The 14,257-nt window shown below is 41.4% G+C and overlaps 1 protein-coding gene across 1 annotated transcript in view; it reads right to left on the bottom strand.

The window, feature by feature from the left end:
- Positions 1-14,257, bottom strand: part of SSUH2 (ssu-2 homolog) — a 311,599-nt gene that overhangs the window by 12,319 nt on the left and 285,023 nt on the right. The window contains exon 13 of the transcript XR_004950372.1: positions 5,280-5,583. The gene's annotated coding sequence lies outside the window, so the exon portion shown is untranslated. The remainder of the gene's footprint in view (positions 1-5,279; positions 5,584-14,257) is intronic.

The raw sequence follows: 14,257 nt of genomic DNA on the forward strand, positions 1-14,257 counted from the left end.
CCATATGGCCAGACCATAGGGAACCTACAGAACAAAGGAAGATTCCTGCAGAAATTACGAATAACTTTTACCCTTACCTTTAATGCTGCATACCAATACCATGAAAGAAAAACAGAAAAACAAAGACTTTAAGCTGTAATTTTCATAGAAACTAAGAATCAGATATAAACTGAATTCCTCAAACACTTGAGGGTCTGATTCTCTGGCTTTGAGAGGAGATCACATCTCTGTCTGTAGAGTGTCATTCTTTCTGTAATAAACTTGCCTTTTGTCTCCGACTCTGGCTCACACTTTAATTCTTTCCTGCACAGAGTCAAAGACCTTTTCTCGGCAGGGCATAGGGCTCGAGTCCCCACCCAAGGAGATTCACCCCGTCCTGCATCACCATCAAACACATTTACCTTATAGACATGGGTCTAGTTTAGAGAGCTAGTTGTTAAAGAATCTTCATGTGGTTTTATACCCAACCTTTTATCAGAAATGAGTAGATATAGAGGGTTGAGTATGGAACCTGGCAGGAGAAAATGCTTTTGCCCTCTGTACCCAAGAAGATACAGAATGGAAGCTAAGTAGGCTCACTAAGAAAATACAAAGAGGGTTATAAGGAAAGCCTTATTGCTACTTGCTTTTGTTTCCCCTTCTATCAAAAGGTAGAAAACTACCCTATCAAACTAAAAATGCCATCTGTGCTGTTGCTTCTGGGAATTGCTTAATTGATAATACACCAGGAAACAAAATGAAGCGTGCTTCTAATTCACTCAGCATAGTCCCACCTCAGGAATCTCAAAGACACAGGGAGCATGTATTATGCCTAATTTGGAAGTTTAAACTCTTCTTCCTGCATCAGATTTGATTACCTAATATTTGAAACATCTCACTGCTATTATGAGCCCATCTAGCAAATACGTGGCCTTGTTTCAAACCTGGCTTTAAAATCATCGCTGCCCTGGAATCTTTCTGTTCCTAGCAGTGCTTGCAGATAGAACATTGGAGGTCTAATGTATTTCCCTTAACACATTTTCCCGTAGTTCCATAAAAGGTCCATTTTGTAAAAAAGGCAACATGTGCTTCCTCAGAACTGAAGATAAAGTTACATGCAAAGAGAAATTAACAGGATGGAAACTATCTAGAAAACTAAATGCAATCTCGTTTTATTGCAACTCACTCCTGAGTTCCATTGAAACTGACAAGCCTAAGATCAATATTCCATCAGCCCGGGCCATCTCAACACCTTGAGAATCAACTGCCAACCTGCCAGCCTCCTATACAATAGGAAGCTATTGACCCAGGAGGGCCTGCTGCAGATATGGCCATGTTCCCTTCTGTTAATCTGGTCCCTCCTGATAACCCAGACTTGGCAGGCAGAAAGATCTTTTATCAGTTCATTATCTGCCAGATAGAGAAGTCTATAACAGCACAATTGGTGCTTCAAAATATATACTGAGTCATTCAAACCAAGTTTTCAGACCCTTAGAATTCCAAGGTTCTTTGGTTAATTCTGTTCTATAAAGTACTTACTTCAATCTGTGACTGCACAATCAAAAAATTGAATATTTTGATTTGTGATTTAGGTTTATCTCCAAACTCTTAAATCTTCAACATTGGGAACATGTGATGTTTTTTTTTTTCTTTCCCATGGGCCTGTTTCTATTTGCAGCCATACATGCTATCCATGGGGCAAGCCATGGCAAAAATTATTTTAAAAAATAGAAAATGAGAAAGTAAAAAAATGATCACAGTATTAGGTACTGTAACCCAAGTTTGTGGGGCCATAATAGCTCTCTGTATGTTGTACTTACTATGTATCAGGCACTAATCTTACTGCTTTACACATATCGACTCATTTCATCCTCACAGCAATGTAGAAGGTGGGTACCATTTTTTACAGATGTGGGAAATGGAGGCACAGAGAGATTAAATAACTTGCCCAAAATACAAAAAGTTGGGGCATATATTTCAAGGAGGCTTCTCATTAGTTTTAACCCAAACACCAACCCCCATTTCACATCTTAAAGATTTTGGAGGAGGAATAAAAAAAAAAAAAAAACAGCTCTCCTAGGAGAAAAAAGGCATTGAACATACTATCCCTGAAATTGTTGGTGCTTTTATGGAAAACCAGTGTAAACACCCATTCTGCCTAAGTGCAACCAGTCCTTATACATAGTAGATATTCAGTGAATACTGTGGAAGGAAGCAAGGGAGGGACAGATGAAGAGAAAGAAGGAGGTAGAGAGGGAGAAAAAGAGGGAGGGAGGAAAGGGGAAAGCAAGGGAGCAGGGGAGCAAGAAAGGGATCAAAGACTCCAGTGATGTTTCTAAACTAATGCAGTCTCTGCAAAGCCCCTCCCAGAGACGTGGCCTCTGGCGAAAAAAAACAAAAAGGTGTCTTCTCACTTGTCTCAAAATTTTCCTAGACCCCTGTACCCATTTCCCCAAAATTACTGCCTGGCTGACTCATTCACTTCTTATCTGTGAACTAATCTCATCCAATGTCCACTGATCTACCTTCTGCTTGCCTCTGCAGAGTCTGCACCCACACAGCATCCTATCTGGTCCCCCTACCTTTCCCAGGGTCCAGGCAGTCAGAACTGTGTATGTGGGGCAGACCCACAAGCCTCTCAAGTGGGTCAAGCTAACTGCACATGATTACCACACCAGTGATTTTACTGTCACCAACTCTGCGAAGTTCATCCACTGCTTCTGCATTCCCAACAAGAGGAATCTCACACCAACATTCAAGTACAGGAAGTGAGCTGTGTGATAGATACAAGCAGTTGAAGTGAGTCAAGACCCTTAGATATATCAAGCTACTCCTTGCCACTAACTTGCTGTAAGTCTCTTCCTTTCTATAAAAAGAGTCCATTGGACTACTCAGAGATAGCAAACATGTGCCACCGTGCCTGGTCCAAGGCTGGCATCACTAATGAATGATTTTCCACTGAGCCAGAATTGTCACATTTCTTATCAATAGACAAGCATTATCAATAAACCAAAACCAGCACACTGGCTTAAGCTTCTTTGCAACCCAAAATCTGATAATACTGAAAATCTTTTCTATCAATTAATTTGTTCCATACTGTGTTAAAAATCAGAGACAACTGATTATTAAAAATCACTACTCACTTGCTCATCTCTGGCATTCTTCTCATTCTCTGTATCTTGTCAGAGGCTATCAAATAAATTTGTCTATACATAGTCTCAGAAGCTAGAAATGTAGTTTGTCAGGATCAGGAAATTTGGAATATGTTAATTGATTCATTCACTCAAACTCACTCAACAAATTTTTTCCAGTAGCACCCATGTGCCAGGCTCAGCCAGATTCTCCTTTGATGATTGCTCATCCGTTTGGGTAGGAGTTCTTATTCTAGCTTGGTTCTATTATTTCCAGTGAAGGACATTTTTCTTAACAGAAGACACTGAAGTGCCTGAGTCTGGCCGGTAATCTTCTGTGCTTTCCTTTTAAACTGCTACTCTCCCAGGGAAATGTCCCCCACGCAGTTCCCAGTACCTCATCGTAAACAGATGCATTAGACAGGGTTTGGGTGTGGCCAACCCCAACATGGTAACAGAACACTTCTGAGTTCCTAAAGGTGGAAATCTAGGAAGAGGGTAGAAGACTCAGAAGTTTTATAAGGGGAGCTAAAGTCTAATTTTGCTGAATTTTACATTTTGTCTGTGTTAAAGTACATACTTGCCTATACACTGCACACCTCACTCACCAAAAGAAGGATGCGTAACCCAAAATCATGCCTAAATAATGATTAAAATCAAAATAAATGACTTCAAGAAGCTCAATCACTTTTTTCAGATATCCGAAGGGCACTCAGGGGCCAAAAAGCCCAGTTGGCTCTATGCCTATTATATGTCAAGTACAATGCTGAGGTACAAATGGCCATCAAAGGGTAGAAGGTATGAAGGAATCATGTCTGACTAAATGCAAAGAACATTTTAACAGAGCAGCCCAGAGAGAGAGAGAGAGAGAGAGGACTCCTCAAGGAGTAAGGAGCTTCCCAGTTTGAAGAGGTAATCACGTAGGGGTGTGAGTAGAAAAAGGAGAGGGTACATGCTTGTGTTGTTCATCTCTATAACCTGTGCCTGACACATAGTAGGTGCTCAATAAATACTTCTAAAAGAGGAAAGGGAAGGGAATATAACAAACAGAAACAAATTAACAGTACTGATTCTTGAGAGAATTCCTGCTGAGAGAGTGGTTGAACTAAACGATTGATCTCTCCTATTTCTAAAGTTCTGTGATTCTAAGTAGAAATAAATTTACAAAAACCTAACCCAAGGTTTCTGAACAAGGACCAATGTGACTTCTAAGTGAGAGTGCCTCCTACTGGGCTTTCCCTTCTCATCTCTGAGTTTTGCTGTTTCATCAGCTCTTGCAATGCAAAGGCAGCAGACTACGTTCTCATACCAATTCTTTCTAGATCTTAAAGACGACACTTAAGTCTGTCTGCCACACCCTGGTCTTAAGAATCAGCCATGGGAAAGTAATGTTGTCATAAGCATTGAAAACACTGCTGGTCAGAATCCTCCAGTCTAGCCTTTCTTGCTACCAATTTCCCTCTACCCACAGATGGTATCTGTGCCATCATCTACAAGAAAGCCAAACTTCATTCCATTCTATGAAGCAAGTCAATTAACCCATCACACAGAGCCACACAGCCATTGAGTAAGGGAAGCAGGACTCTTCTTCCAGGCCCATCTGACTCCAAAGGCCAGGTTCCTAGCTGCAAGCTACGCAGCATCCTGGTGCACTCACACAGGCAGGTCTACAGGATTCAGGAGGCTTGGAACACCTGGGAAGCCACCCACAGGGGAACCTTGTTTTCAGCATATCATGACTGCAGCCCACGGCCTGTGCTATGCACTCAGAACAAAATAGTCTCCCTTTTGCTCAAGAACAAAGGAGGTGAATTTCATTTTCTAAGCAGCACATTTCAAGCTATAAAAATTCTAATAGGAGAATTCAAACTTTTTAGAAGATGTCTATGTAAAGAGCATGCTCTAGATTGCTGCAATTTAACTTTTGGACTCATTTCCTTCAATAACCCCTTAACAGGGTTCTGTTAAAATAAGACATGGTTAGAAGAACACAAGGAAGAAGTTTAAAACACAAGATCAAGCCTTAAACAAAACAGACTGTAGAAAGCTCTTCACCCTCTTCCCCTCCAAATCAACCCAATTCACCTGTGTGAATTCCATACTGCTCGTATCTCCACCCTGGCTCTGCTTGTTCTATACACTAGGACTTGACTTTATATGTTTACTCACCTCCTTGGATACTTGGCATATTCCTCTGGGGCAGAGATTTGTCTCTATGATCCTCAGTGTCTAGTCCAGTGGCTCACCCAGAGCACTCTCCCAAAGTTAGTTAGCTGCAAAGGCTGCTGTCCTGGTCTGCCATAGCAGAATACCGCAGACTAGGTGGCTTCAACAACACACATTTATTTTCTCACAGTTCTGGAAGTTGGAAATCTAAGATCAAGGTGCCAGCATGGTTGGTTTCTGGTGAGGCCTCTCTTCCTTTCCTGCTTGCAGATGCCACCTTTCATTGAGTCCTCATACGGCCTTTCCTCTGTGTGTTGAGAGAGAGAGAGAGATTAGTGGGTTTTTTTGTTGTTGTTGTTGTTTTAATGCCTGCAGCACCTGGTGTTCCTAAGTGGTCTCCTATTCAAGTATTAACCAGGCCCAGTCCTGCTTAGCTTCCGACATCAGACAAGGTTGGGCGCATTCTGGGTGGCATGGCTGTAGATTTGTCTCTCTTCTTTTTATAAGGTACCAGTCCTATTCAATTAGGGTCCTGCTCTTATGACCCCATTTACCTTAATTATCTTCTTATAGGCCACATCTGCAAATATAGTCGTATTAGGGGCTAGGATTCAATATATGAATCTTGAGGTAGGGGGACATGATTCAGTTCATTACAGATGCTATCATTATTTTCACCATCATCTTACTCTCTCTGAATTTCCAGTGCTAGTATGGCCCCAATACAGAGCAGAAGTTCCAATGAATGTTTACTAAATTGAACCCCATTCCATGCACCCATTAGCTAGCAGTCATTGTGAGTAGCCTTGTGCTATAAAGGACCCAAACAAACAGCCACAGTGCTATAAAAATATAAGTTTCCTCAGTCTGGAAGGAGGCATTCATCCACTCATTCAAGCTGAAGATATTTATGAAAGATGCAAAAAATGAAAATGAGATCTGTCAAAAGAGAGAAAAATGAATGCAAATGAATGAATCAATCAATCAAAGTGTGCTGTCTATGGGATTCAGAGGTGGTTTCAGCCAGTTTTTCTGCTGGCCTTTGACCTTACAACCTGAAGCACTTTGTTTGTAGTTTCGCTCTTCAATTGGTTCATCAGACACACCATTTAGAGATTATAAATCATGAAAACTGGCTCTTACCATCAGAATCACAAACGCTTTTCATGTAGATGAGGGCATTTGCAAAATAATTAGGACAATAGACATTAATTGTATTTAGATATTGATTCTAATGCCAATATTATGTACATACATTATAACATGAATATCATGTTTCACACATAACTTCTAATTCATCCAGTTATTGGAGAAAGAAAGATGAATTCTTGTTCCTGGAATTAACTGGACTTCTTATTGACTCTTCTCTTTTATTGTCGAAAAATTAATATCTCGTGAGAAGGGACTGTGGGCCTGGGAAAGAGCCATTTCAAGGCATGTTCTTTAGGGTCTCATTGAATGGATTCACATTCTTGTAGTATCACTCCTTACTTGACTATGCCTAGGAAGGTATTTGTTATCTCTGTGACTCAGCTTCTCATCTGAAAAGTAGAGGCAGAATAATGCCAATGATTAGATGTAATAGCATATGTGAGAGTTTTCTTGTATTGGAGAGCTGCAATATCTTATATCATCTATAAAACTTTACCCTTTCTTCCCGAAGAGTTGATTGAAGGAGCCCACATACACTAGCCTTAAAGAAAATAAAAATCATTGAAAGCTCTTTTCACTCTAACACTGACAGTCTAAGTTAAAAATTAAATTTTAAGTGTGAATATATACTGTGAGTCAAACATGTCCCAATGACATGGAACTATGGGTCAAATTGTCACATTTTACCTGTAGGGACCAGTTGACTTATGATATAAAGATCACCAACAACTGGGAAGAGAAGTCTCTGCAATGGTGCTCTGAGGAAAATGGGACTAGAGACATTAGGCAAAATGAACCCAGGTAACACAGGTGTAAAGTGGTGGAGTCAAGATTTGAACCAGGTCTATCCAAAGGCAAATCCTGAAGGCTTACCCATTATGCTACAATATTTGCCTATTGAGTAAACAACACCCTGCTGGCCTTACTTTTTCCAAGAAAAGCCTTAAAAATGCTCTGAACAAGTTCAGGGCAGAAAATGGACCATCATATCACTGAGTACACTTAGAATGCATGTAGCAAGTAGCTGAATTGCGAACAATTCAGCCAATCCATAGGCTGCTGCTTCCTAAGATATCCAACAGCCCATCTGGACTAATATTTCACTGGAGGCTTCTCCATTTTGAATCACATCGACCCAGCTCTGAGTGCACCTGCTCTATAAGCATAGTGGCCAACACCTAGAGCCAGAAGAAATAAATTAGCCCTTCATCCAGGTGTTTTATGTTCATTAATGTGACATCGTCTTATAAAGAACATGTTATGTTCAGAGCATTGCATAGGCCGTGTATCCTGTAGAGGACTATCTAATTTTTCTTATCTTCCAAATATGTTGTACAACAGAAATATAAATATGGCCTTAGTCCTATAGAAATGGGTGGGAAAAAATGACAAGGGTTATAAAACAAATGTCTCTGGCTAATTTACATTGAATTAGGAAGATTTGTTACTACTAACAACATAATGAGGTAGCTTACATTCATGGAGCACTAATGGCATACCAAGCAATATAATGACTGTTTTATGTATACAGTATGTCCTTGAAAAATGAATTACTTAAATCAACATCATTTCGTTATAACGTTGATGAGATGCTATAGGAACTTAACTTGTTTATATCAATTAGTTTATGGTAAAATTGGGTTCGTTTTATGTCGTTTTGCTTAAAGTCGCAGAAACTATCAGCAATGTTAAGTAAGGTCTTACTGTACTATCATCACATTTAATCCCTGAACAAATCCCCATTTGAGACACAAGGATTTGGGCACTGAAAGAGGCTGGTCACACAAGGAAGTGGTAAAGTTGGATTCAAACCCGTGACCGCCCGACAGCAGAGCTCTAACTCAATTACATTAGTGACTTTTCTATGTTCTTGTTACTCAGAGTGGTCCATGGACCAGCAGCATCTGCCTTCCAGCAGCTTTTTAGATATGCAGGATATTGGCTTCCCTCTCCAGACCTACTAAATATGAATCTACACTTCACCTGGATCCTCAGGTGATTGTGTGCTAACCATTCCAGGTATATAGTACATAGACAACTTGCCTCATATCACCTGAGTGCTTGTGAAAAAAAGACAGTTAACCTGGGCTCCATTCCAGATTTTCTTAATAAGATCCTCTGTGGGTGGAACTCAAGAATCTATATTCTAACAAATTCTTCAGATTATCCTGATAATAACATCTGAAAACCAGTGCTTGGATGGCATTCCTTTCTTTAAAAGTCTAGATGTGGGGTTTTATGCTTTCTTCTGGAACTGAAAGATGTGTCCAAAAAGGGAAGGACTGTAAAAAGAGAAATTGAATCCATTTGATGGATGGAAGATATTCATTTGTTGCTAATTTGGAATCTTGGGGAAGCTTTCAACCTTCTTGTCAAAGCCAACACATCGATTCCATCCAATTTAGCAAACATTTGCTGAGTCCCTATGCTCAGCACTAGGAGTAAAGGAACAAAAGAGTGGGTTTTGAATGAGGAGGGTGATAAGCAACGATACAAACAACCCAAGACACAGACACAGCAAGGAAGCACATTATCCATGTCACCATGCCAGAAATGGAAACCCAGATGCCCCTCCTCAAGCAGCCAGCCACATCTGCCACCACAGCCACCATCCTGATCAGGGCAGTGGACCGCCTGTAGCCTGAGCCCCTCCTCTGGGCGCAGCCTGATGTTACACTGGTGGACAAAAAAAACCTCTAGGCTTCCATAAGCCCCCAGCATTTGCACACTAACCATGTTGGCCAAAAGTATTCACCTGGTTTTTGGCACTGGTTTTTCTGTTCAGCTGTCAAATAATCTACTAAGATGAAAGCTTCCTGCTTTGTCAGGGTGCAAACCTCTGCTAATGTTCAACAATCACCCTGTCAGGTCCCTGAAGTGTGCTAGCATCTGAATTTGGAGAATTCATTTGTTCATTTCAGAAATGCATGCCCAGGATGGAGATACCATAGATCAGTGGTCTCCTACCTTTTTGGCACCAGAGACCGGTGCTCCTATGAGAATCTAATGCCTAATGATCTGAGGTAGAGCTGGGGGAGTTATACTAGCACTGGGGAGAGGCTGCAAATACAGACGGAGCTTCACTCCCTCTTGCTGGTCTACCACTCACTTCCTGCTATGCAGTCCGGTTCCTAACAAGCCACAGAGCAGTACAAGTCCAAGGCCAGGGGCTGGGCACCCCTTCGAGATATAAGATTGATTCTGTATTCTTCACCTGGAAATCTTACTTAGAGTCTAGTAAGGAGGGAAGTTAACTATTAATTAATTACAAACAAAGCCCAGTTCAAATAATGGGGAGGATCCAGAGTCCTGTTAAAGTGAATAGTAGGGAAGTCAAACTCATTCAGGCGCATGTGGAAGACTTTCCTAAGGAAGTGACATTTCAGTAGAGATCTGAAGATCCACTGAGATGGGAGTGATTACCTGCATCCCTGCCATCTGTTGCAGGTCAAAAAGACTTGCACCTGATATCCACTGCGCTGCAATACTAATAACCACTTAATACGCATTGAACATTTACTACTGTGAACAAATGAGGCTTTGTGCTGTGTTATGAACTCAGTGTCTCTGTCACCCACAAAACTCATAGGTTGAAGCCTTAATTCCTCAAGTGCCTGCATTTGGTGATGGGACCTCTAAGGAAGTAAACAAGGCTAAATGAAGTCACAGTGGTGGGCCCTGGTTCTGTAGGTTGTGTCCTTATACAAAAACACCTTAAAGAACTCTCTCTCTCCCTCTGTCCTCCCTCCCTCTCTCTCTGTCTCTGTCTCTCCCTTCTCTCCTTTTCTGCTATTTGAGGACGCAGCAAGAAGAGAGCTATCTGCAAGGCGGGAAAAGAGTCCTCACTGGACCCTGTTGATTTTGGAAAGGGCTGGATGATTTTGGAAATACAACAGTAACTATAGACTTAAAACACACACACACACACACACACACACACACACACAAACAATTTTCTGAGGCCAAGTAATAAAATGTCACATGTAACCTGAATGCTCTCTGGTCCCATGAAATTACAGTTCTCAAACCTGAAACCACCAAGATTAAAAAAGAATGCACACCCGATTGTCTGAAAAGAAATTTACCTTGCTATATGGAACTCCTTGCTTTTGGTTCTGTGGTTTCTTTATAGATATTTGAACCCCATTTTCAATGCCTTGTTTCCAGTACAAGGTGAATATGGCTCTATGAATAATCTTTGATAGGCATTTCAGTAGGTAGCATTCTTATGCTGTTTTATATCTATCCCTGTGGATTACACCTGCACGTCTGATAATCCCTTATTCTTAAAATTATTGAATGACCCTCCATTTCCTGCTTAATAAAGTAAAACTTCTTGGCCTCTATTAAAGATAATGGTTGCAAGCAACAGAATCTGACTACTGTATATCAGTAACACCCATTCTAGTTGCAGCAATCATAAATATCTCCAGACAATTTGGGGAGCAAAAGTTCCCTTGGTAAGAACCACTGCAATAAGGTATAATTTCACTTTTAGATGCCCTTTTCTCTACCCTCTGTACCAGTCTTCACCTGTCAAACTCCTACTCATCCTTTCATGGTTGGCTGAGATATTGCCTCCTCCGATCTCTTCAATCCCCCTACTCACCTGGATTGTGTACCATTCATACTTTATAACAATCACCTTATAATGTGTGCTCCTGCCTTGGGGGCAGGGCCCACCTATTGTTCATGTTCTATAGCCTGTGTGTGGCAGGGTGAATTATATCTGGTAGACATCAGATAATTCTTTAGGGACAAAGTAATATTAGCGCTGCTGTGCTCTGGAGGAAACTGAGATCAAGGCAGTTAACTGAATTCCTGTCCAAGGTCATGAACCTAGTTAAATACCTCAGCTGCTTTTACTTCCTAAATTTCTCTGGATTCCAAATATTTGTCTCTATCTCCATGTAAATCGCCCAGATCAGGGTTGTCATGTCTTACCTGGCCTTCTTATAGCTCTAGTAGTATCCCCTCCAGCTCCTACCATTTGTTCTTCACGTGCCAGTACGGTAGTCTTTCAGAACTCGAACCTCCCAGGTCACGGCTCCAACTTGGTAGGAAAGCCCCTGCCCACCTCCCCACCCATCTCCACTTACCCCACTATTCCCTACTCCCTCTCTGGTTTTCTTTCTGTTCCTCATGTGGGGCAACTCTCTCCCACATCAGGGCCTTGGCACATACTTTTCCCTCTCCTGGAATATTCTATCCCTTCTTTTAACCTAATAAGCTCTATTCCTTACACTCTTAGTTCAAAGGTCACTTTCTCTTCCTTCTTAACATTGCAGAGCATGAACTAGATAGATCATGTTCCCCTGCTGGAGGCTCTCATGCCTCCCTCCATAGCTTTTTCCTTCATAGCACTTATAATTTAGGACTATTTATTTGTGACTTTACATGTTTAATGTCTGTCTCTGCCACCCTTCCTCTAAAATATAAACTCTGTGTAGCCTATGTTTATTTTGCTCACCATTTTTTAAAGTGTTACCTTGTACAGTAGCCTGGCACATAGTACATAATACTTATGGAAGGAAGGAAGGAAGGAGGGAAGAAGTAATGGAAGGAAGGAAGGGAAGAAAGAAGGCAGAAAAGGGAGAAGAGTGGGAGGAAAAAACATCCATAATTAGCCATCAATACACAGAATTATCACTGATAGCTTATATATAGTGGCATTCTTAAAGAAAATTTCCCCTTCCTCTCCCCATTGACAAGAATGCCCAGAACTGCTTCCCATATTAAGTCATCTACTCATCATGTAAGCAACTGTTGTTTGAAATTTGCTACACACACACACACACACACACACAAATCATAAATCAATAGAGCTCGTGAACTTCAAAGGAAATGACATTTTGCAGGATATATTGGGAGCATGTGGAGTATATGACACTTCTCAGGTAGTGTGTATATTTTTAGAGAGAGGGATATTCCGGGTTTTCTCTCTCGATATCTTTCTGCACCTAGGCTATAGCTGGACTTTCCCCACATGGGGATACTGAGGTCAGCCTCCTTCCTCCCACAGACAGAGAGGCCTTTGAAGATGGTGCAGACTTTTGGCAGGGTGGCACTGGTCAGGTAGAGGGTGGTGGGACAAGGGAATTGGGAATCAGAACCAGTAAAGGACAGAGCTAATGGAGAAGAGCAGAGGCATCAAGGTGGTGTCATCTCTCTTTCCTGTATGCTTTCTCGGATCAAAGATGGAGAGAAGAAAGAACCCCAGCTTCTTTCAGGTTTATGAGTCTGGTTCTCAGCAAAATGGATGCTTTAGGACAAGCCCCGCATTCTGCACTGAGTTTTGTTTACCCTTATGCTCCCTACTCCTCTGGCCCCTGCACTTTGACACTGCCTCTCCCCACCTTCCTATTCAGGGCACTCAACTGTGATTCCTCAAATGCTCCAGACTTTGGAAATCCCCACCTATGATGGTTAATTTTACGTGTCCACTTTGCTGGTCTATGGTACCCAGTTTTAGGTCAAACACCAGGTGTTGTTGTGAAGGAATTTTTAGATGTAATTAATATTGAAATTGGTAGTCTCTAAGTAAAGCAGCTTACTTTCCACAATGTGGGTGGTCCTCATCCAATCAGTTGAAGGTCTAAAAAGAAAATATTATGATTCCACAAGGATAAAGGAATTCTGCATTCAAGCTATAACATCAACTCTTTCTTGGCTTTCCAGCCTGCCTACCTGCCTGTCTAACCTGCAAATTTGGGACTTAGCCACCACAATCATGTCAGCCAAACCCTTAAATCTCTCACTCTCACTCTCTCTTTCTGTCTCTCTCTGTCTCTCTGTCTCTGTCTCTCTGTCTCTCTCTGTCTCTCTCTCTCTCTGTCTCTCTCTCTGTCTCTCTTTCTCTGTCTCTCTCTCTCTGTCTCTCTCAAAAATATCTATGGATATCTATATCTATAGATAAATATATCTCCTATTGGTTTGTTTCTCTGGAGAACCCTAATATACCACTCCTTCTTCTTACCACAATGCGCAGCTCTGGGTCTGGTCTTGCTGGGACAATCTGATTAACCATTTCTGGCTACACCATTATTAGATATAAACAGAGTAAGAGATTACCCCTCCAGGAGAATATTGTAGCTAGAGCCTATGAATAGGTTTGCAGACTGATTCTAATCACACATTCTCCCAAACAAGCAAGGAGAACAAGTATTAGTGTATCCATTTCTTTTTTAAAATGAGGAAAGTAAGACTCAAGAGGTAAAGTGATATGCCCAAACTCATGTGTCTGATGAGTTAGACTCATCATTAGGACTCAAACTCATGTGTGTTTGTCCTCAGTCCTAGGCTCTTTCTGGAGCCAAACTGGTCTGCCTCGAGCCAGGGTCTTAACATTACAGAACCTAATGCTATACCTTGAGACATAGATTTAGGCAGAGGGAGAAGCTGAAAAATGTAGCAGAAAGAACTTGGATTTCAATTGAGTCAGAGCTGGGTTGAGCATCCCAACTGTGCTGCTAAGTCCCTGTTGATATTAGACAGTCATTTCATCCCTCATGGCCTCAGTTTATACATCTGTAAAATGAGGAGACTGCACTAACAAGATAATTGATTTCTTGGAAGGGTCTCTCTCTTTGTGCAGCTTCCAAAATGCCACAAAGATGTCTGGTGTGTGTGTGTGTGTGTGTGTGTGTGTGTGGTCATTTTTTATCACTTCTGTGCACTGCCAAGGTCCGTTTTGAGTTTTTCCACCCTTGACACCCATGTCTGACATAGCCCCCCGGCTCATAATGAGCCTTCATTCAAGCCACTGATCAATAGCAAGAACCAGCAGGTCTGTCTCTCCTGCTTGTTTTCTCTATCTTCAATCTGCCAAG

This window comes from Rousettus aegyptiacus, unplaced genomic scaffold (genome assembly GCF_014176215.1).
Source record: "Rousettus aegyptiacus isolate mRouAeg1 unplaced genomic scaffold, mRouAeg1.p scaffold_m13_p_4, whole genome shotgun sequence".
Classification (NCBI taxonomy): Eukaryota; Metazoa; Chordata; class Mammalia; order Chiroptera; family Pteropodidae; genus Rousettus; species Rousettus aegyptiacus.